Genomic DNA, 25,662 nt, shown 5'->3' on the forward strand with positions numbered 1-25,662 from the left:
GCGTTGAATTAAAGCAACAGAATTACTTCAGAAGTTCAAATTTATGTTTTGTCTAATAACTCCTCGAATTTAAAAAAGAGAAAATTTCTTAAAATAATTAAAAAAAAAATTATTTATAAAATTTTGAAATCTGCGCTGCAAATTACATTCTTCATATATTATCATTCTACTCGTGTCAGTATTCCATAAATTAATTTAAATTTGAGACCATCTTCAAACCAACGGAAAATTGTTGAACCGAGCACGAAGAACCAGCACGATGCACGCTTGGACTGACAGATGGCGCGGAAGTTCAAAGAGAATGTCAGTAAAATCCATTCAGTTCCAACCTCCACGCAGAAGTGTTAACTGTGCTCGGGCAAGCGCGTTTAGTGTTGTCAATATGCTCATGTATTTGTGTTTATATTTGATAAAAGAAAACATGGTTGTTTTTAAATGAAAAAACACTCTACATGTGTGCCTGTGTTTATACCGGTTGTAGTTCTGTTAAGTTTGTGAAGTGTATCTGCCGTTACGGTTCTTTACAATACCCTCACGACCCGCTATATCAGTACACTACCACGCTGTGAAGGGATGAAGTTTTTTAATGGGACATGCCACTAATCTGATAGTTGTAAGTCCCCTCGATTTGCTGAAAATGTATAAAATGTATCGAGCGGTCATCGGTCCGATAGGTACTTCATTCTTAAAAGAATGTTTTATGAAACGCTCAGGTGATGTGAAACCAAGCAATTGATAAACACATTTTTTTGTTGAGGAATTAAAGGAGCTCCAAATGCAGAAACAGTACACGAATTTATTAAGAAATCCCTAACGGAATTGTAGAAAAAAGCGCCATCAACATGTTGCACATGTCACATGTTACAGTCATTTTTAACAGAGATCCGTGTTAAGCCTTGTGGGTAAAGCCGGTGGATATTATTGTTTACCACATTAATTACTGTATGAAAAAATCATCCGAAAAAAGTCAGTTTTGGACTCGTTGATAGAAATGGGTCTTTCAGTATGTACCCTGGACTGTACAATGACTCATTTAATTATCTTCTGCTCTATTTAACTCTGCCGCAGTCAAGATTGCCTAATGAAAACTTCATTTCACAATCCCTACAGTAAAAAATGTCAAGAACCAGATGAGCTAAAACACGAGTGCATGTTTAATCCAATTGTTGACAAAAAAGTTGTCAGAACGAACATTTTGAGAAAGAAATGCTGTTCATTTAATCTCATAATTCATATTATTAATTTTAAGAAACGGTTTTCAGCAGCGTTCCTCATTATTTGTATTGTTAAACCATTATTTACCTCTCTAATATCTTTAATATATTAGAGACAATGATATTGTGTTTTAAGAAAAAATGGAAAGTGTCAGGAGAAGCAAATTAAGACAGATTTAATTTAGATAATACATAGTTTAGAACATTCATAAATTTGTAATTCGGACAGAAGTCATCATTTTTTTCATTTTCGTGGTGTTGCTTAGTTCTTCATCACATCTTTGATAACAAGGAGGTCAAATTTCTTGTTATAGTTTTGAAACATGTGTAGTTAATTTGGTTTCCTGCTGTTGTATATGTATCTGGTTAGAACTGATCAAAGAACGCCAATTACAAACAGTTTATCTCTTGTAGCCAAATTTATTGTTTCATTATTTCAAAGTTGTAAAGATGTATCATTTTTCTATATGCTCTTGAATCGTGGAATCCAAAATAATCTTTTTTCGCAAGTGACAATATAAAACAAAATTTTGTTGCTAAGGAAAACCTATTATCTGTCACTCCGGAATTTTTGCAGAAGTTAGAATTACTTTTGTGTTTGTGTTAGGGCAGCATATTATAATAATCCAAATATGTGAGTACAGCCCTGGAACACCATTTTTTACTATACTATAAATACCCTACCTTGAGAAACATCATCTACTCTCACAAAAATAATAATTTTCATTCGTTTAAGCCCATCATTATATGGTAGAAGTTTTTGTTTTTGATGAAGTATCGGGCGTTCAAATGAAATCCTGGGCTGAGAAGGCCTGTCAATTGTTTTGCGTTTTTAAAGTGCAAATTGACAGTTGTAATTAGAGCACCTAAAATTTATAAACAAAAAATCTCTGTTTTTTTTTCTTTCTTTGCAATGTTTTACATTAAAAATAGAATAACTAACGATTTTTATTCTTGAAGCAAATATCTAAGGACACCCTTTGCTGAAAACAAACATGTTCAATCATGTGCCGATTATACATAATAAAATGTCGTTCGTGTCAAACGGCGGGAAATTCAAATTTTACACTGTTCCAAATGGTTTACTTTTTTTCAACGCCTACTCAACCCAGGTTTTCATTTGAACGCATGATAGTCATGATACTTACTCTAAATGTTGCATCATGATAATGTTCTAATTCAATAACTGACGATCTGATCAGTACATAACATTTTTAAGTGGTTTAGGTATTTATGACAAGGTGGATTATCTTACTGTACCTTCGGAATGTAAGTCGATTTTTATATTCTCTTGTCCATTCCAAAGTGTAAACCCTTACAGACATTTTGCCACTGAGATACATATTTCAAAGATTAAACCGCTGCGCCCCCTGAAAATAGGACCTATATTTTTGAATCAATTTTTTTCTAATTTTTCATCTACTTACATTCTCTTGTGGAGTATGAGATAAATCAGTTTTATTTTTTGAGATTAAGCTAAAAACGAAAACGATTTTCAGTGGGCGAGTCCATCTGTAAATAGGCATCTCACTGTCAGTAGTTAATTTATTGTTAGGGAATGGATTGTAAAATAGACTGAGATTCCGGGAGTAATGTATGTTAACCTTCCTCGTAGTGGAAGTTTTGTTAGATATTATGTATACAATTTTGTTGGTAAATTGAACTGAGTGAAAACAATTAGTAATTCTCCCTGTTGTAACCTTGTCGAGTCCTGGCACGAAGAAAAAAAATCCGCTGTTCATTTTGTTTCGTCGTAGATTGAGATGCAAATCAGGCTTTACAACGATGGGCGATTTTTTTTTCTTGTTCAAGTTACTTTGCCAGCGTCCGTATAAAACGATTGCTTCAGGCTGCGCACCATCGGTGAATAACATAGTTAATGTAAAATGGAGGCGGTAAACAAGACTCAAAAGCTGGCCATTATATAAGCACAATGGTCAGGGAATGACGGATGTCAGAGTTAAAGGACGATAGCGATGAATACAAAATACGTTTTATTCATACGGACAGGTCCGGGCTTCGTGTGTAGGAAGCCTTACAATTTCACTCAGCACCGTTTCAATGCAAATAAATCATCTTTGATGCGTTTGACTTTCACTGGATAACTCTTTTGAAGTATGGGTCGGTGTCTGTTACAATTTATGAGGTATTAAATTTCATATCACCTGATGCACCAAGTGACAAGTACCGACGCAACCGCTTCCATCCCAGCAACAAGACGCGGTTGCAGTAATCTGAAATTAATAAATTCTTCGTTTTGCTGACTGCGAAAGCATAGCTGACGTTCTATATCAAACACCTGTTTATCTCCAGGCCATTTGCGCCTTGTAGATCTTACAAACGTGCTTCTTTATTTTTCACCGCCAGATATGTTGTGGCTGTCGTGGTACAAAGGCGTAGAGTTCTGTATGTGTGTTTTGGTTTGCGAACCATATTAAATTTGTCTACTTAATTACTAAATTAACATTAGTGGTAAATGTTTACCTGCCAACAATAAATGCAAAAATGTGTTAGCCAAGGAAATGAAATTGCAGTGATCTATGACGGAAATTAAAGGAGCGAAGATGTGACCTAAGAGAAAATGGGTCGCACCAAATTTTTTAAAATCGATGATTTAACGAAGAAACTATTTCATTTGCGCTACGAAAGAGAATCAGATTTCTTTCACTTCGTGAAAAATATCTAACGTTGTACTTATCAGAGAAATAAAGCGTAATTGCCTCGATTGGATTTTTATAACATTTCACGAATTAAGGCTTCAAGTGATCATTGTTAGGTTCTGAAATCAAACGACACAATAAGTACAAGAGCAGACTTTTCTTCTTTAAGGACGTAATAGTTTTAGCCGATTTTATCAAGACGAACCTTTTTCAATTTATAAAAATTTTGTTCACTGTTTAATTAGCTGAACTAATTAGTAGCAGAACTTCGGACAGGTGCATGCAGCGGAAACTCAGTGGTTACCAATAGTTGTCATATGCTTAATCTTGCTAATCAATTTTGTAAAGTTGACAAACATTTTGACTCTTTGTTACCATGAATTCACATAAGATTTTTTTGTTTTGTTTCATCATTCAACCCTTGGAAATTTCTAACTAGTATCGACATAGGTTTAGAACTGCTGGTGTTGATTGTTTTCGTTGCGCTTAGATAACCAAGCATTTAAATAGGACATTTCATTGATTGCTACTTGTTGGCAATTGTCATTCATTAACAGAATGAATGTGAAAAGTGAAATTACTTTCAGGAAAACTACATCCTAGTCACGATCGACTAATTTTAAGAAACGTGCCGACCACATCTCTTTTGACCCTTTTTTGCAGATGATGATTTCAACCCAATGTAAAATTTAAAATGAAAACTAAGAATTATAATTTGTCATATATTTTTTGTGGAGTTCTTTTAGCTTTTTTTTTTTTATGAAACCGTATTATATTAGTAAGATCGGAACCAGATGTTATGCGGCAGAGGGCTTGATGGTTTAAGAATTATACCTCGAAGCACCTGGTTTCTCCCTCTATTAGTGATGTGACACAACACGCCCGAGCCATATGTGTCTCGTTTATGGCAGCAGCAAAAATGAAACTTTGTAAAGTTAAGCGATTTCTGTGCTTTACTGTGGACATTTTTGTGGTCTACACCATACAAAAGCTTTAGTACATGTGATAAATTAAATGTGGGTTGCAAGTAGGGAAATCAAGTGGGGAAATTTGATCAGCTGTAGAGTTGGTAGCTATAAAGGAGTGAGTTTACGGTAGGGTGAACTTTGTTGAATTTACTTGCAATGACTATGAATTTTAGATTCGGCTAATAAGCGTGTAACAAAGTACATACTTACTTTACTCTAGGGTAGAACAACAAAGATGTTGGTGTGCTTTTTTCAAAGCGATTGTGATTTTCTTTTTTATGCGATGTAACAGGGAGAGATTAGATTATGGATTGTGATTTACGTCAGAAAGCTACGATTTCCTTTAAGTTAAAAAAACCATTTTAGTCTAAATTCGATAAAATAGTTAAAACAATTTTTTAAAAGTAGTTATCATAAAATGTTATAGTTTTGCTTCAGATGCACAGGCGTATTTCCTAGACGATTTTATGCTGATGAACCACGTATAATATAGTTATTTACGAACCAAGTGCGGGAAGACGATGTTCTCGCATGAGCGCATTTTTTAAAGCACGAGCGACGAAGGAGCGAGTGCCTTTAATTAACGCGCGAATGAACGGAAGATGTCTTCACGCAAGTGGTTCGTACAATATTTTTTGTACGAAAATTAAATTAATTTTTTTTGTTTTAATACATTAAACATAAACGAACATAAAACCAAGTAGGCAGTGATCTTTGGCTGTTGGAAACAATTGCTTCACTTGATATTTCAATTTTTGCAATAATTTGTGAATTTTGTAGGAACAATTTTCAACGATTATAAATCTTACCGTAATTTTTTAATGGAGGAAAACCCAGGGAAGTTGTATTTTATGACCTAAATTTTATTATTATCAAGACAGATTTTTTTTTGAATGCCTCAAAGGGCCAGTGTTTTTTGCAATTTTTACATTCGAGTCGACCGGGAAGCACTCGTTTCGGAGCGAGCGTTGAATGTTGGAAGCGTTGCTTTCAAGGCTATGAGTACAAAAAATAATTTTTGAATTTTTAAATTAATAATCCTGATATTCGTTAATTCATTCAACATCCCGTTGACGATGTTGTCAGCTGTAATTTATAACAGAGGTGTCAGAAAATAATGATCTCCTGGGTGCATCTATTTAGTGTTAGTGTCCTCATAATCATAAATCACCTATCAACAAAATTTATTTCAAAGCACGTATTGAATTTGACAATTTTCCAGCCTAAAAACGAAATTTATGCAAGTCTAGATACCTACCAGGACCGAACTCACTATAAGTTTTAAGAAACCAAGAATTGCATTTTGTAGGGTACAAATCTTATTTAAGTACATATACAGGCTGTCCTAGAACTGTCTCCCCAGAGAAAAAAAGGAGGTATTTGGGTAAATGTGATATGTAATCTGAATTTTAAAGAAAAAAGTTCTATTTCAAGCGATAATCGAGAAAAGACATCTTACCTTTGTCAGCTCTCTTCTTAGTCTTTAGGCAAGCAGCGACACCGTTATGTCTACAGACATAATTATATAATTTTGAGTGAAACTTTATTTTGTCATTGCTCGATGTAACAACATTTGAAACAATGTTTCGATGTGTTTTTTATATGTCTTAAACTCTTATTGTAACATGTTCTGAAATTAACTTCTAACTTTAGGTAATTAAATTTGTTTGAACATCCACAGCTTTTTTTATGATTACTGAATTAAAAGGCTTTGCCATTCTTATGTCGTTATCATCTATTCAACTGCTTTTGTTTCACCGGAGACGTTTACTATAATTTCAAATTTCAAATTGCACTGTTCTCATTGTAAAAAGAAGATGTACAGAACTTGTCGTTTTATCATTCGTTGGCGCTTTGTCAACGCTGTGCTGTCATTTGAGCAAGACCTCTGAAACTAACATCTTTAAGTCTGTGTTTGTTCGTTTATAAAGACTTTATTTGTTGAAAATACCTTATTACATCTTTGGAAAATAGTGTGTTCTTGTGAAGACTTGAATAACAAACTTTGAGGAGTGCTATGGCTGTTTTTGTCATTTTGGTTGTACTCGATCAGACCTTGTTTTAAGTGCTTATCAGTGTTATCGAAGTCGGTCGTGACACAAAACAGTATTTTTACATAAGATGTATGAGTGACTGATGTTTTATTTAGTTACTTTATCATCATCAGACAATTTAAATATTGTCTTACGTTTAACTCACCTAAACATAACATGAATAATCGACTTTGAATAATATTTATTGTAAGTATTTATAAATCTACTGTTGTAAGAGTTCTGCAATTGTTTCTCTGTGGCGTTGGTGTGGTGAAAATAAATAAACGGTCTAAAGTAATTGAGAGAAAGGAATGATTGAGGTATAGTGGTCTGAGAATTTTAACGTTATATTTCAGGTGCTATTATTAAAAGGTTGGTAATTGTTCACTTTAACTACTTCTGGAATTTTCGCGTTTTTTCTGGCTAGATAGCCTCAGGGCGTCCTCCTAAATCGTGTCCCACCATTCAAACCATGTGCAAATGCCTTTTTTTCCTCTTGTTGTGTTTCAAGGTCGCGTCAAGGTCGCGCCAAGTCTTAGTATAACTAAAGGGTAAGGAAAATTTTCATTTGCACAAGGTTTGACTGGTGGGAAACGATGTAGGAGGACGTCCTGAGGCTGTCTAGCCAGAAAAAACGCGAAAATTCCAGAAGTAGTTAAAGTGAACAATTACCAAAAGGTTATATAACATAACAAAGAAACCGACAATGGACGTAAACAAACAGATTTTTAAAGGTCGGTCTTTGACCTGGGGTATTCAACATGACAGGATGCGAATTGTGATTTGTTTCTAATATCTAACTTTGCTTAAATATAGGTTTATAAATAAAGTAGATTGTTCGAAAGTTTTAAACAGCCCAGGATTTAAAAACAAAGCGGAGTGTACACGTAGCCCATATTAGGCTGAATAGTCGTTTTGTTAGTAAGACGAGACTTAAAGTGCAATATAACGTTAGGATTCTTGGACGACTATACGTTGGGATTTTTAACATTATTATAAAATTTCGTTAGAGTTTCTCTTTGTCGATATACGTCAAAAATCTGCTTTCTTGTTTTGTCTCTTGAGTGGATTATATACCTAAGTACATACATCTTTTTAAAATATCATTATCTAGAGTGAAAAATGGAAACTGCAACTTTGTTTCATATGAATTTTAGAAGATATCAACTAGTATTAATTTTCAATACAAAGAACTGTTAAGCTTGGTTTTGTAACTGAGTTTATTCACGTACATATGTATTTTTTTTTTCACAATAAACGTACATTTCACAATTATTTTTTGTTTCGATAGAACAATTTCTAAAACTTCACATAGCTCTCCTAAGCACCTAAGCAAGTTTTGTTGGATTCAGATCTGGACCTATGGTTAATACATTTGTGAATTAAAATTTTATAAATGTATACACTTGCCTGCTACTGCAGATATGATGTTATACCCTATTTTGTACACGATGAAGAACTTACTACTAATATAAACAGTAAACTTGTTAAATATTTACAGTGGGCTTACAGTCATGCATACAAGCTTTTCCTTGTTCCTACGTAAACGGTATTCGTTGTATTGCTTTCTGATCTGATCTAAAAATTCTATGCAGGTAAAATGTGCAATGTACATCTGGTCTTTTGGTGTAAAAATCTCCATAATCTTTAACCGACAGAGGAATCTGTTGTACCAATGGACAACTGCCTTCGGATATATGCACACATTTATAGCCCTATATCTACTGGGTGCCCCAAAATTCGCGGAACAACTCTACGGGGCAATATCAACTCATGTTCGAATGTTATGAGAGAAATAATAAATAAATTCTATATCTTGTGGACTTGAAGATATGGGGGCTCAAAAGGTGCAGCTTTGATCTAATTTATTTTAGATATTAAAAAAGATTCAGCATTTCCAAGAAGTGATTTTGTGCGGTTTTACCTCAAATAACGTATGGCCTTGATTGTTCTTCCTTATTTCCATCGATAAATCGAACATTTTTAAATGTTTCCACATTCAGTGTAATAAAAAAGAAGATAGATTTTTTAAAACATTTTTACCTGATATTTTATGATTACATACTTAACAACATACTGCTAAGCCATTCCTCGAATTTTGGGACACCTCTATTTGAAATTTCATGCATTTTTATTAATCAAGTTTTGTTTTTAATTTGTTGTAAAATTTTACCTCTGGTAAGATTTTTGATAATATTTAAATGGGCAGATCAAATCGAAATAGATGAGTTATGAAACAAAGGTGTAAACACAGCAGTTGCTCAGATCGTTCAAGGAACATGCGAATATTTTATTTAGGTTATATTGCAAAGTTGAATTAAAAATAAGAGCATTAGTTCTCTGTAAGGGGCATATAACGACCGTATGAAATATTCCAGAATGGCAGAACGAATGTGTTTGTTGCAGTTAAGTATTAATTCGCTGCCGCACCCGTAAGTTTTTGAATTTACAAGTTTCTGGAAGTTGTCCTGTAAATTGTAGGACTCCCTGCAAACTGCAAAATACAGGTTCTTATACAATTAGTATGGTTCCAAGAGGAGTTTTTATCATCACAAAATAGAGTTATCTCCTTAAATGTTGTCTGTTGAAACTTGAAAATGAAGTGTTACAAGAATTTGTTACACGAAATGCATCCAGTTCTGCTTTTTGAAGAAATTTATTTTTCAAGATTAAAAAGTTTCAGTTAATTTTACTCCTACATAATGTTCAACGTAGAATATATCGGGTGTTTTTTTAAATTTCACCTCACAGTAGGCGTTGAAGAGTCGATTGTGAATGCACTATACGGGTTACGAATCACCGATCAGCTGTTTAAATTTGACGTTTTACACATCGACTCTTCAACGCCTACTACGAGGTGAAATTTAAAAAAACACCCGATACATTTTGCATATAAGTACTTCAACTCATTACTTAACCTTAATAAAACGTAAGATTTTTTTTTTACTTTAATATTTCGAGCGTTTGAGTATTTTGTATCAATATACGGAAAATTAAATTACGATAACAGTTATTACCATATCAGTAAAACTGATAAAAATGTGTTGCATGACACAAATCCCGTGTTTAAATAATCATGTAAGATTTTAAATAGAACTGTAAACCATCCAATAATAGATGCCAATTTTGTTTATTAAAAACTTTCCATTAAACATATTTTCGATTTTGTTTCTTCTTTGAGTTTACCTTGTTTCTGCTGTTGCTGTAGCCTGTCATTCCTTTTTGCTTTTGAAACATTCCAATCAACCATTTCAATTTTTATTAAACTTGTTAGTGTTGTTGATTGTTTGTTGAAACATATGTTCATTAATTACGAACCGACGTTATATTTCAAATTAGTTTGAAATGAATGACGGACGGAAATATCTGAAATTAATTGAATACAAATTTGATGCCGGTGATACAAACTCGTTTGGTTTCATCTGAGTAGTCGTTCGGAAAAGACTTGCGTTGAAATAAGTTTCTTTGTTTCATTTTAAACCCTCTGTCGAGTGAATTGACTGTTCTCACATTCTATTTTGGTGTTGTAAAGTTTTTTCATCCAAATTGAATATTCTCATTTTCCATTTTAGCGTTGTTCGAAAGTTATTTTTACCTGAAATTTTGGAGGGTGAACATCCATCATCCGCAAACAGATTTAATCAGTTGAACAGTATGATAATAATTGTGTAACCTTCAACTGTTACTTTAAACAACTTATGTGATTTATGTTTCGAGTTGATCGTTTTCACGGAAATTACGTCGCCAGTAAATGAAATACTGGCTGCAGTAATTTGTGATTTTTTAAAATTGTCCTAAGTACTTTCGTCGTTGTATACTAATGTCGTTTACTGCTCTGTCAGTTGTTCTGCATCGAGGACGAATAAATTATCTACAGATTTAAATTAGAAACGGGAGTCTGCTTTATACAACCCCTTTAGCTAACAATGATGAGAATAAACGCGACCTAGATATTGCTTTTCCACCGGGTGCAGATATTTAATACTTATACGTGCTTTAATCATTATACTTCTGCCATTGTTTTCCCTTTTGGAAAGAATTTTATTTGTCAATTTTACAACTCAGTCAACCGTAGAAATTTCAAGTCTTTTTTTTTATTTGATCTACTTTGTAAACAGAAATATCCGATAGAGATGATACGTTACGTTGTGATTTTTGCACCCCAAACTACGTCGTGCTAATGATAAGCCACCCTATTCTGACCATCCGCGCATAATCTTATCACGATTTGATTCTCGTTTTTGTTAATACAATTTTGGCGTGTTGCACTTCATTCTAGATCTAGCTAAAGAGATATAAGGGCTATTCAAGCAGCTATTTCGTTCCAGAGAAGCAATGAGTCACGGATTTTACAGAATAGCAGAAAATATTCATTTTGTATTGATTCGTTTTCCACGAGATTGGAATTAGTTGAATCATTCGTGTGGTAGTTTCGTATGAAAAAATTATTTCCCAGTAAACTATCAACATCGAACGTGTGTTTTGAGAATGTACCTCGAAGCCACTTAATTTGGGGCGAAAATGAAACGTGGATCACGTTCTGCGAATGAAATGAAATTTGCAATTTTATTCACCCTTCATAGGATATACTATGAACAAAAATTAAAACATTTAATATGAAACTTTAGTAACAAGTTTTTTCTTTATATTTATTTATTTTCCAATAAACGTCTTTTTTTTTAATCTCAAGTGTACGTAAGCACGTTCTTAAATAAATATGTTTTTTTAAGGAATGTTTATTAGATAGGTACATAATCATGAGCATCAATCTCTGTTGATCTTTAACCTTTGTTAGAATTGATAATTTGCATTATATAAAAAAAAAAAAACATTCATTATATTTAAGCAATTTTTAATTAATTTATTTCACGTAGCCAATATAATATGAAAATGATCACTGCAAATGCGTAATTTTTATTATTCTTAGGTTCCGATTATATCAAACGCATTTAGTAATACAAATTTAATAATAAGGCATCTTTTTGTATCGCGTGTTCATTTAAATTTCCCCTAAAAGTTGGCGTTGAAGAATCGATTGTGAACGCACCACTCCTCAGTCTGCAGAGTAAAAACCCAAACAACGCAAAAAATGAGGTTAGATTTAAGCGGCTGGTCCGTGATCTACTGATCTGTAATCCGTGGTGCGTTCAGAATCGATTCCTCAACGCCTACTTTGAGATACATTTAAATGAACACCCGATACATTAGTTTATGTCAGTATGTATGTGGTTATACAGAGTTATGTAGAGTAATAACAGAGAACGAAGAGAATTTTTATCTATGTGACTAATCAAACAATGAATTTCTAAATGGTATTGTTGAAGGTGTTCGTGTAAAAGTGATGAATTATTAAGTTAAAAATCAATGGTTTGCGACGTTTTTATTAGAACTAGTTACTTATTTATTAATCTATTAAATTCTGCGTTTCTTAGGAATTTATTTAGGTCATGACAGAGGGAAACGAGTAGGAATTAACTTCGTACGGTAGTGCTTGTTAAGTTAAGGATTTGTTTATTTTTTGTTACGATTAGAATTATTTAATAGTTTCGTGTATGGTGCCAAATACAGAGTGACTATAAATGATTGAAGCAAAATAGTGGATTGGCAACACTGATGCAGTTGGTAGTGCAAATCTTCTCGTGCATCATCTGTCAATCATTTCTATTTAGGTTAGGTAAGTCACGAAGTACAGTCGGTGGACAAATAAAACTGGCACAAAAATGACAATCACATAAATCAAAATTTGCATCGTTTAATTACGGCTTTATCACAAATAGGTTAACTTTGGAATGACATACTTATACACTGACACTGACTAATATATTGACAATTCAATGGTCTGATTTACATAGATTAAATTTTAAGTGTCCCAGTTTTATTTGTCCACCGACCGTAGATTGGCGTTGGAAAAAAAATAGATTTTTTTGACGTTTGTTTCAATTTCGAAAATTGCGTGTGTCATGCCAACGATGTTGCCAACTAAAGATTTCAAATGTGTTACCAACATAACAAAATAATTTTCAATCATTGATAGTCACTCGGTATAAATATGTAAACATAAGGAATTTTTGTTCACCAACAAGTATTAAGCATGGATTAAATATGAACCAAGAGGTTCATAAGTTCATAACTTATGCCGGGCCTTCAAATGAAATCTTGGGGTGGGAAGGCGTTGGAAACCGTCAATTGTTTCCCTTTTTTAAAGTGTAAATTGACAGTTGTAATTAGAGAATGTTGACAGCTAATCTAAAATTTATAAACAAAAAATCTTTGTTTTCTTTTTTTTTCTTTGCAAAGTTTTACATTAAAAGTAGAATAATTAGCAATTCCTATTCTCGAAGCAAATATCTAATAAGGACACCCTTTGCCGAAACATGCTCAATTATGTGCCCATTAAACATAAACAAATATCGTTCGTGTGAAACGGCGGGAAATTCAAACTGGACATTGTTCCAAATGGTTTACTTTTTCAACGCCCACTCAGCCCAGGTTTTTATATTACATATTAATAAAATTGAAATTCCTAAAACATTACTTATGTATTGTAAATGAATGTAAGGTACTTTAGATTTTAGAATGTTAATCTCGGTTGAGTCATTGAAGAATATTTCAACTTATTGGTGATAACATTTATTAAAATGATGCAAAAGGAAAATAATTACCGATAAGTACTGATTTGTTAGCTTTGGAACAGTAGAATCTGTCGAACGGACGCAGTTGTTGGTGTAACTGTTAATAGGGTGAAAATGTGCATCGAGCTTTAACGTCAAATGGGACGGTTTGGTTCCTAAAACGATATTTGATATGAATTCGGATGTTTGCGCTTTAGGCGAGCGACCCAATGAACGTTGTGCCCACGTATTCACGGGTCCGCTTCCTGGTAATTATAGAATTATATTTCTGAATAAAAAACGTAGGTAAATATAGACGCTATTCATTATTCAAATGGCGATTCGGGTGGTATTGAGTGGCGTTTTTCGAATTCCTATTCTGAACACGGACGTATTGAATTCGGAACTCTCAAATAATTTTATCGTTTTGTGCTACTGTTGTGCCGTTAAAATTTACATGGAATTCAAATGATAAAACAGCAGCTTGGCTTGATTATATAACGACTTTGGCAAATGTGTCGAAAAATGCGCTTCACAATTATGTTCGCATCGAAAATTGCGGAATTTTCCCCATGGCGGGGGGTACCATGCCGTACTGGATTACGGTAACGTGCAGCTGCTTTCAGACAAATGGAAGTAATTCGTTTGGAAAACACATATTTAAAATGCAGTCGACATACAGGTAGCGAACTTTTGACGTAAGATTTATGGGAGCGGGTAAAGTTTCTTTCGCAACTGTTGGAGTAAATTAAAAACCTATTGAATTCCTTTGTAGCCCTGAGAATTTTACTCAGGTCAGGTTTTCGCGAAAAATTGTTTCCACAATGATTCATTTTAGTTTGTTGGTTCAACGGTGCGTTATTGGATTTGTGAAAAGTTTTCCGACGGTGCGGGGTTGAAGGATGAGTTTTTCTCAAATGATCTGATAACTGTCCCGTAATTTGTTCTTAATCTCGTCAGACTTTGAATCATGCCACTGATTTAATTAGCAGAATATCCAGCCAGCTTGGAAATTTCAACTGCTGAAACTTTAGGCCGGTAATCGCCTTTAGAACGAAATTTCGTTTGATTCCGGCACAATAAATAAACGTCGGTTGTTTTGATTTCTTGAAAGTGCCCGGCCCGGTGGAAAATCTAAGGAAGTGCGATAATCAGGACCATCGATGTGTAACTTTGACTACAGTGTGTTTTCAGGAAACGAACGGCCCAGCATGGGTCCTGCGGTGAAAGGTTTATTGTGTTATCTCGTATTTATTTTATTGTAGAAAAATAGCAGATATGACAGAATTTTCATCAACATCGTGTTTTCACTTGAACGGTTTTTATTAGTATAATGCAAACGTTGGCTTTTCGGTCTCCTCTATGGTTGCCGACCCCTATTTCGTTTAATATTTACAATCTTTCCTGGCGGCGGGAACCGAACAGGGTAGTATTCAGCTCACTTGTTAACATCATTTTTATTGCCAGGCGCGATCTTCGTTGTTTTCGATTTGTTCCGGTCGATCAGTTTCTGATTAACTTCTTCAGACTGTTTGATATCAAAAAGTGTCATCCGGGAGATTTACAGTTTCTTTAAATTTTTCACGGTAAATACGGTTCTGCAGAGGACACGCAGCGCGTACAGTGCACACCCTCTTCTCTGCTGGACCACCGCTATTGATCTGGACTACAGCAGCCAGCCATTCATGGAGCCGACCGTAGTTACATTGCGGCTTTTCTCTCTCTTTCTTGTTGCACTGCATTGCCTTTGCATGTGGTTTCTGATGGTGAAAGTCCAATTTTGATTTTCTGCACAAATCTCAACCGACGATGTGTCACTCTCGCAGATGTACTTTGACACTTTGCTTGTGATGCTTCTTGGCTTTTACGACTGAAAAATGATAAAAGCAAATCTATCAAGTGATTCGTGGTTTTGTTACCTGCTGCAAAAAAAAACTTCTCCGGGTCTAGCTTTGTTCTGACACGTTCCTGACGTCATGACAGGCAGTCGAATAAGAACCCAGAAAATTTATTCTTGGAATGAGTTCCACTTTGTTACAGTATTATTTAGTTCATTTTTTTCATCACAAGCTTTTGGTCAAGTTTTTTATTCTGTTGGGTGTACTTTAAAGTCTCTAAGTCAAGCTGTTGCAGAAATTTCTTTTATTGCCAGAGATGTAGATTACATTACATTATTATTAAATTGCAATTTTCTGCACGTTAGAAAAATATTGGTCATTTGCATTATTGTTTCATTTAAAATATGCATAAACCCGAGTACGAGTATACATTTCTGAACTGAATTATGTTCCGACTCGGTGCTATTTTATACAGTTTTACGTCTGCAATAAGTAAAAAAATACTGACGTATTTAATTTAACAACGCCTTGTACGGTACGTGCTCATATTTAGTTCTTCAGTAGTTTGAGTTACAAATAAGAAAATGTGAGTAGATGAGTGAAATATTTGAAATCACAGAAGCGATGACATTGTTTCGAATGCTTCATTAATCCAGCGAGCCGTATAAAATTCTCTTTTGATTTGAATACCACTTGTTCAACATACGTGGTTCTTGTTGAATACTGATTGGAAATTAGCAGTTGCTTAAAACTGTATTATTTAAATTTTTTTGAACGCATTCACTAAACCGAAGCAATTTGTTCTCTGTCGGATTAAAATATTTTGTTTCGTGCTACTGTTAAAGGCCATTAATTAAAAATCAGCTAGGAATTGGCAATTAAAACTAAACAGGGGTTTTATTTTTGTTGTGACAACTCTGTAAAATACTGTAGGTGCTTTTTTGTGAATAGTAATTTGCTCTGGTTTGGTTATCTGCGGGCTGATTTACGCGTGTTAAAATTTATTTCTATTGATTTACTAAACTGGACAAAACATCCTTTTATGCGAAGATTAAACTTTTGATGAAATCTGATCAAATATTAATTTTTCAGAACCAAGCAACAAAATTCACTTTTAAACTGCCATTGACAAACACGTAGGATAACTAATCGGGGAAAGTTTTTAAGAAGTTTTAAAAATAAAAACTTACCGGAAGAATAAAAAGTTTGGACTTGGAGTATTTTACGCTTCCTAAGTGATGACCCAACTTTATTATCTTTAATGTCAATACCAAATCTAGGTGATATGTCATATGACAACTGTATAAACTAGGTGAGTAGGTAGTGTTGAATTGCGCGATGCAACTTCCCACTAATAAATAAAACTAGGACGAGTATACATTTCAAGTAAATGGATTTTTGTTCCAGTACCTTCACCAAGAGAATGAAATGTGAAAATGGCATCGTCTAATATTACTCAGTTCAAGCAACTTTTATCGTATAAAATACATCGACAGACTGAAATCTGTGAAAGAGACCTCCAACTGAAAGGAGTTTTTTTCCAGTCTTGTAGCTTGTTTTTTAACGCTTTGTATCTGTATGAACTCGAATTGAAACTGTCTGAACGTGGATCACATAACATCACAATAATTTAATTGTGACAGTTACACTGTTGCTTATGGTGAGGCTCAGTAGGAGAGCAGATTTTTAAACCCCCAATGATGTATCCACTAAATACCAAGTTATACTTGGCTGTTGGAGAAACTTTTTTCGGTAAAAGCATAATATTGACAATTTTATTTCTATTTGCAAAGAGAATTTTCGTAGCAAATTTTTTAAGCAAGTGTTATCATTACTTTTGTTACCCAAGTTTAAGTTTTTTTAAAGCTCCTTGCAGTAAGTTTGTAGTAATTAAGGACTCGCCGTCTTGCTATTTAGATTTACGTAATTTAAATCTTAATTATTATTTAAATTAAAGCCAGTAAATGTCACATCTCGAGATGCCATTGTAAAACAAATTTAAATCAAAATTTAGTTGAACTAAAACGTTCTGACACTTTAGAAGAGAATTTGCATTAACTTATTTGCACAAGAACGTATAAATGTGACGGAAGGATAACGACGCCTATTTAATCATAAAAAGGGACATTAAACCATGAATATTGCATGTTTTGGATCGGAAAGTTGATCTGTGGAGGATAATCCTTTTTCCAGAAATGCGCATAATTGCCTTGACCGTGGAAGAGGAGATATTTTTTTGTCAGTAATAACAATTTTCATTGGCAGTAAAATATTACGACTCACTTTTTATCGACGAGAGCAGAAAAATCTCGATTCCTCTACATAAATAAGTGGCCATCATCCCCCGAGCGTCTTTTCTTTGTTTTTCGCGTTTTGCGTGCCCGATCGACTGGTTGACAGGTAGGATTTTTGTGTCGTGTTATGTCTTTATTAAATTTATAAATACCTAGTTTGGAGTGCCGCTGCAGTGGTAAGGGTTAAATTGGAGTATCTTCGTAAAGTTAGAAGGGGAATTCCTGGAAGGAGGGTTCGTTCTCTGGAATAGAAGAATTATTCGATCGTTCCTCGCTCTCATCAGCCACAGTCTTTTAATTTAAAGTAATTGAGGTCGATTGTGTTTTTTTCATCGTGTTGTTACCCGCCAGCGAACATCTCAAGCATTTGTGATTTGGCCTGATTTATCGTCCCGCTTAGTTTCTGTTTTCTCTTAAGTGTTCGTTTTTCTCCCATTCACGGCGGTCGTTCGCACTTCTCCCGTTCTCATGTAAACAAAATGTGACGGTCTTAACTGAAGCGGATGTGACGTACTTTTATGGGGTGTGTTCGTTTGGACAGATCTCATTATTCATTCATAACGCGAAGTGCTGACTCGCCCCTTGCAGGTCCTTTACCCTTTCTCTTATTCTGACACCTTATTGTGTTTTTTCTATGGGTTTGTTCTAAGTTATTCTGTTTCTCGGTCGCTAATTGCAATTCTTATTAGCCAAATCATACAATGCGGAAAAATCTTTTCCTTTCCTTCGTCTGTCTTTCCTGTGCTAAATTTAAAATTAAACAAGCTTCATCATCACTACGGTCTACAACAAGGTTGGGGCAGTTTAGTGAGGCCAGAACGATTTCATTAGGGTATTTTCTTATTTCTACTGCCCACCCTCGACGTGGTGAGTCACGGGGTTGATATGGAAAGGCCGTTCATCTGTTTCTGGCCATCTCGCGATGATTGATGGACACGCATCGAAAACAATGTGGGCTGCGGATCCTGCCGATAAAGTGATAACGTGCGACCTTCTCGGCTGTTTGCATTATCCTGTTGCACCGGATTGTTGCAAGATGTTTGTATGCGTTGATAAGGAACAGTGTAAATTCTACAATGAAATCACAGAAAAATATAGTCGTGTGAAACAAAATATTGCAAATTGTAGCACGAGTCGTGAAGCATATTTTTACCAGTTTTTTTTTTAAGTAATAACTGCCTGCTATATTTTAAGGAGTTTCGTTTGTATTCATAAACGATCTGCTTTCATGGACCTGTAGGGAATTGATGTAAATTCTCTGTGCGACAATTTTTCACTAAGTGAATACGGAAAAAGATAAATAATGGCTAAAAATTGCATGAGTAATTTTTAGCTAGAGACTTTCCGCTGGGATATCTATAGATAACAGCCACATGTGTACCTTAGTCGTTAAATGTTTATGTACGTATGTATTAACAAGATAATATTTTTTCAATAATATGTTTTACGTTTCTGTATCAACAAACTGACTAAATGAAGTGGTTACATGTAAAATAACTAAAGTCTCACTGTGTAAAATTGTTGAAACAGACGGGAATCTTAGTGGTTTAACATCCCATTTCCGAAAGTGGTCATTCTGTGGAATTTTAATGTCCGGCAATTTGCCGCTTTTGGTGTTTACAAGAAGAATGGAATTTGAAAAGTTATCATCCTTAACATTTTAATTTGCATTTCACTAATTTGCTTAGGTATGCTGAATTACGGAGAACCACAAACATGAGGCAAATATTTGTAGCCAAAAAAAAAATATTTGATTTCAAAAAATAATAACTGTATTTTGAAGGACTGTTTGTTTTTAAAACAAGTTGAGGACAATAAAACAGGGAATAACGTTTGGTATAATGTTTTTTTTCGATTGCAAAATAATTTATTATACTTTTTTATATTCGTCGATAACTCGGACAATAAAATTTAGTTAACTGTAATTTTTGATATGTTGAACGTATTTTATATCTAAAGGAACGTGGTGGACGCCCAATATGTTTCAGCTGTTTTTAGGCAATACAGTTCGCCAAAAATGAAATCTAATAATCAACTTACGCTGGAAATTATAAGATTTTGCGTTATTTACGTAACATTGTTCTACATAAATGTATGTAGGAAAATTATAAATTAACTCATTGATACAATATTTTATTCTAACAGTTATTTACAAAATACATGTTACTTATAAATAAAGTTTTATCTGATACCAACTAATATGGCAAGGAATAATTAGTAAATGAGAAAAAAACACATATGTATATCCAACAGGCCAACTGGCACAACACATTTTGTATGTCTGTCACCTTTGATTGAAAATACAGACGATACAGACTAAGGAAGTAGTTCCCCGGAAATCGAGATTGCAACAAATGTGGCAATTGATATCAGATAAAGACAACAAAAACTACACTTTATTTTTACTTTACCACACAAGTGCCGTTATGACATTCAAAGGAATATCATAAAGTCTGTGATTATGTATTGATATTACACTGAACTTTTTGACTTGTCGTTGTGTGATCGAGCACGTTGGAATTAAGTAATAGCGTGCTTAAGATGGTTGTTGACGTTGCTTTTTAAAGCATTCCGAAAATGTATTTCTTTTACTGATGATTTTTTTAGAACACAACATTAGAGTAAATCAAAGACAATCGGTTAAATATCGGTAATTTCAACTGTGGCAAAGGGACAAAAAGCTCATTCACATTTCACTCGTTATATTCAATACAACAGAATTGCTTTAGCTATATTTTTATAGTAAAAGAGGAAGGAGAAGAATCCACATGAACCTAACATTAAATATTTTCCAAATTGGTATCATTATGCATAGTTACATGACAATATTTCTATAAAAGTTAATCGAATTTTGGTCAAATTTTTTACTTGAAGTTAGTAATGGAAGCTAATGGGCTAATGATGAAACCATACGTCACCTTTTGAGGACTGATGGATCGAACCTTACCATTAATTTAATGAATACCATCAGTCGCAGATTAAACACCTGGTAAATAGGTTTTAAAATTAGATTGCAAAGTAATAAGACTGCGTAACAGTTCGAATACATACTGAAATACATAATTTATACAAATTTGATTTTTTAAATTTATATGTATAAATCCGCCGATTCGGTATTATGGCACTGTTACTGGTATTTTTATTATTTTATCAATCAATCCACTTTGTCTGAGGTGTTTCCGGTCTTTACAAGCAGTTCATATGAATATTTAAGAAATATGTATTAAATATGAAAATATAAAAAATATTAAATATTTAATAAATATTAAAAGTAAATACATACATATAAACATTCAAGAAATATTATTAGTATTTATACTGTAATCTTTAATCAATCAATCTACTTTGTCTGAGGTAGGTATATCCTGTTTTTGCAAGTGTTTCATAAGAATATTAAAGAAACTCAGAGTTCTATAGTTTTATCGTCTACTAAGATGTTTTGATTATTATGCATTAGGAACACCGCAAAATTTGACGTGTAAGAGCTCCGGTACATATAAATTTAGAATTATAATCTATGCTCTAACTTTTGTTTGATGAATGAAACAATTTCAGCATACCATACCCTTGTTTACTATTAACTTGTTAAACGAAAAACAAAATAGTGCTGTTAAATTAGGGAAAGGAGTTGCTGTTGACAATATTATTTCTTTAGATATATGTGTAGATTTTATTTAACTAATTGTAATTAGATATTCTGTTGTGAAGAAAATTGAAATTAAAAAGTTAAGATTCCTTCTACCTGCTAAATGTTCTTCCCATTTTTATGTTAAATACCCGGTAAGGCTCTATAAGACCGTTAACGATTTGCAAATTATCTGACTTTCATGAATGACCCCTTAATTTACTAAATGCATTATTTTTCTTTATTGAACAATAAGTTGTTTTGGTACGTGACGAGGTTTGTTATTAAAAAAAATACATATGTAGAATTCCCAGTAGAATTTTAAATTTTCCAACCATTTCATTATGTAAATTGTATGTAAAACATTGTAAATGAATATAATTTGGTCCAATCATTATTATCAATTAAAATATGTTTTTTATTATACCTGAATCATAATCACTGTTTTTGACACTAAAATGTGTGCGAAAAAGGGCCTTTAAAACACTAAAGCTTTAAAGGTTGCATAGGTGCCAACGCCTCTTTATATTGAAGATGCAAGCAAGTCTTACTCCAATGTAATTGACTCGCCACAGCAGCCAACGACCAATTTTCTTCTAGTTTTGCAATAACCCCAACTGTCTGAATCGGAGTGAGATGTCGTGGCATTAAAAAAAAATACTTTCAATAATTTTTTTTAACGCTAGTGTCAAACTGTGACATTTTATATGGTTTAAAGTAAAAATCAAACTATTAAAAGCGTGCGTAAAATTTGAAATATATCCTTCAAGCAATAACATTTTTTGTCCTGAAATTATGCTCTAATTAATGTAATATAGTGCATTTTGTAGTGTTGGGTTACAAGCCTACAATTTAAAATCTCCCAATCTCTCGCTGGATGAAGTATACCTACAACATTGTTAAATGTGTTAACTTTTACATTTGACGTCTCATCGTGGAAATGATGGCTTCTGTCCTAGTTGTTTTAGGGAATCAAGGACATTACTACTAATTAATTAGAGGAAACTTTTTATTTTTGTTGCGACATGCTCATTACACATAAATTAATTGATACTTTAATGGATTTAGATGGATTATAAAAATGTATTTTTTCAGTTTAATACGTTCTGAGTACTGAAATATTTTTTGTACGGAACAAATATTGATAAAATCATGAATAATTCTATACACAAATGAAATTAAACATGCCAGTTTAGACTAACGAGTAACACATCCGCATTAGAACTGGCTCACCTATGTTTTTAGTCGTTAATGCAGGATTACTTTTTTGCATGCCCCGCTTGTAAAGTGGTCTGAGATAAAAATACTGTACGGATGTACATTAGCATTATCTTATTTGCATTTGATCATGTAGTTTTCAATTTTTAAATCAGGTAGCTAATTAAACAGCTAATTTAATTTAGCTAGTATAATTTTATTTTCATATGAGAGTAGAATTTGGTTGATGCATCTTTTTTCTTTAAGAGTTATCCGATTAATATTCAAATCTGCAAGAATGTAAGTGAACGATTAGGTAAATTTTCATATTAAGTGGTTACAAACTGGTCCAGAGATTTTGACTTGACAGGGTATCTTGGGATCAAGTACCAGATGCCGGACACTCCAGAACAGAAGAAAACATTGATTTGGTTCATAATATGGTACCAAAATCGAACTTCAGCAAAATTGATAGCATAGAGTTACAAAAAAAATGAAGTTAGCTTAATGAAAGTGAGCTGAGGCAAATTTAGTAATAGCTTCTTGGAATTTGAATGGCGTGCTCTTGATTGATTAATTTGCCTGGTGCACAGAGCATAACATGAAGTATTAGACCAAATTTCCAAAACACGCTCTCCTATCAACAAAAAAAGAGCCCTGTATTAGCCAGGATTAGCTCCTAGTGTTACTATTTTCAAAATTTGAGTAGGTAATTTTTATTATTTTTTTTTTAAGTTTTTAAATTCGGGAAACTTTCCATACTCTTGTCTTTTAGTTCTGTTGGTAAAGTTCTTTCGGATAATGTGATTGTAGAGATGCACCTTTTTACTGAAATTGGACAGTTTTTCTCTAATTGCATTTAATTTAAAAGCATCAGCTAATCATAATCCGAAGTGCAAAACATTTTCTAGCCGTGTAATACACAAAATTTTTTCCACCGACAATTTATTTAAAGCAAAATATAATCATTTTTGTTAACAAATTGCCAGATAGAGAATTTATTTTTCTTCCATTGGCAACATAAAGGATTCAAGAAGCGACTGTCACGACAAAAATCAACCAATTCCTCAAATATTCAAAACCGTCGTCGTCGTTTCTGTTATTCCTAAACCATTGCTTACTTCCTATACAATGTACAGTTTGCAATAAAGGATACAAATTTGCTCGACATCAATATTTTACACTTAAAAATTTTTAGAAAAATGCCACATGACACTGACATTTTGTGCTGCCAACCTAAAATCTTTCATTAAAAATTCCTGTGTCGATTTTCTTGCCTAGGCAGGGAAATGCTAGTTGCCAGACGATTTAGACGAATGAAAAATCAGTGTTTCTAGACGGAGGCCGAAAAAGAACTTTTCACTATAATTGGAGTTGTTAACATTTTAACAGAATTGAAATATGTAATTGTTTTGCTTTAGAAATTTCAAAAAACCAGAAATATGTGCAGTGCATGTATGTCAGTGCAGCTTCCAGCTATAGTATAAGATAAATTTGATGATGCATAGAAAGAGCTTAAGTAAGTTGTACATACAGAGTGATCAACAAGAAACCAAATCAAGAGTGCTACCTCATCTTTTGTTTTATCGAAACGTATTTCTATCATGGATCAGCCCCTTTTATTTACTTGCTGTGGACACTCGTTTTGTTGGTTGCCTACCTCTCAAAAATCTATCATTAATTGCCTTTATAAATTTTTTGTAATTCATGAATAATAGATTTAAAAGCAAGTTATAATTAATTATTATTTATTATTGATTAAGGAAAAAACACACAGTTACACAAAATTCCTTCATAAGGCACAATCCTGAGTTACAAAATTTTAAAAATAATTATTTTTCACAATTCTTTGTTTTGTTGTTTTCTGTAAGAAAAGTGTAAAAGTTATTATTCTCTAATTTTTGGGTAATTGAGAACTTACTCGTATCTTTTCTAGCAGTGTTTAAAACATTTAAATTACTCCAAGGTCAAAAAATAAGTTTTCACAAAAACTGCTCAAAATGTTCTCCATTGTGGTCCAGACAGAATCAAACTCGCCTCTCATAATTTCAAAAACCTTTATGAAGCTGTCAATTTGTTTAGGGTAATGTGTGGGTTTTATTTCTTGCAACACACAAAGGGAAACAAATTAATATCCTTCTTAAAAAATTTCTGATAAGTGCCATAGCACAATTTAACTTGTTGTCTTAAACGCCTTATGGAAGTTGAGGGATGTTCCTTGATAATTTGTTGAACATTTTGCACCATTTCTAAAATTTGAACTAAGGACTGACCTGACTTCTTCTTAATGATGGGTTATGTTATGCTAAAATTAGGCACTATAATTTTAAGACATTGATAAACTTGTTGATAACCAATACCATCAGGTTCGGACATCTGGCTTAAAATTCTTCTGTGTAAGGGGGTACAAAGTAAGGCCAGTCTTCTTTTTCTTGTTTCACCCTCTTTCGAAAATAATCTAATAAAAATGCCTTCTCTTTAATGGTAAAACCCATTTTACAACTTATTCTGGGATAATTATTGCTTACAACTTCAATAAACGTCTGTAAACTTTGCCGAAATCGAAGATTTGTTTTCTAGGTTAAATCACTTAAATTGTCAACAACAACAACCTTGAATTTTGAAATGTGACATTTCAACGAAGCATCTCCGTACCAGTAGCGTCGCGTTTGGCAATAAAGATGATAATTTACTTACTCTTACAAATGTAAAATGTTGCTCTTGTTAATCTTATAAATTGTTTCCCTTATCTTATAATAATAATAAAATGCACAATCATAATTTCAACGTCTAAAATTCATAAAGTATCATTTTTATTAAGTAGCGTTTGAGACCATAAATTGTCTACGCCCATGTTTTGACCGCTTATGTGCATATGATTTTGCTACGACGTGACCGATAATTTGCAACGCTTGCTCTGATTTGGATTCTTGTTGATCACTCTGTATGCCATTGAGTAAAAAAAATCTCGAACGCAACACCACATAGGTACTATCACAAAAGGTGCCATTTTTTTTTGCTTAGACACATTTACACAATGGTTAACTATGTATAAGAATCCAAGTAACTACAGAGTTTCTCAATTGATCTATACTGTGTACTTCTACTAAATTTAGCTACCTCGCGCGATCGTAAATTGGCTTAGAGTAAGTACAGGGTTATTATAAATGTGTGTTAGATCGTAGTTGTCTGTGATTTATCGTACACGTGTAGATTCGTCGG

The 25,662-nt window shown here is 33.4% G+C and overlaps 1 protein-coding gene and 1 long non-coding RNA gene across 5 annotated transcripts in view; one reads left to right on the forward strand and one right to left on the reverse strand.

Annotated features, from left to right (window-relative positions):
• Positions 1 to 312: 312 nt before the first annotated feature.
• Positions 313 to 25,662, forward strand: part of Sema1a (semaphorin 1a) — a 240,709-nt gene continuing 215,359 nt past the window's right edge. For 2 of the 4 annotated variants that reach the window (XM_069037258.1, XM_069037254.1), the window contains exon 1: positions 313 to 613. The gene's annotated coding sequence lies outside the window, so the exon portion shown is untranslated. Of the gene's footprint in view, positions 614 to 6,709; positions 7,083 to 25,662 lie in introns of those variants that run through there. The other 2 variants (XM_069037257.1, XM_069037256.1) reach the window with 2 other exon arrangements.
• Positions 24,172 to 25,377, reverse strand: LOC138124712 (uncharacterized). Its single transcript, XR_011157249.1, has 3 exons — positions 24,801 to 25,377; positions 24,362 to 24,745; positions 24,172 to 24,304 (listed from the first exon to the last, which is right to left on the reverse strand). It is a non-coding gene; the product is annotated as an uncharacterized lncRNA (long non-coding RNA).

This window comes from Tenebrio molitor, chromosome 2 (genome assembly GCF_963966145.1).
Source record: "Tenebrio molitor chromosome 2, icTenMoli1.1, whole genome shotgun sequence".
NCBI lineage: Eukaryota > Metazoa > Arthropoda > Insecta > Coleoptera > Tenebrionidae > Tenebrio > Tenebrio molitor.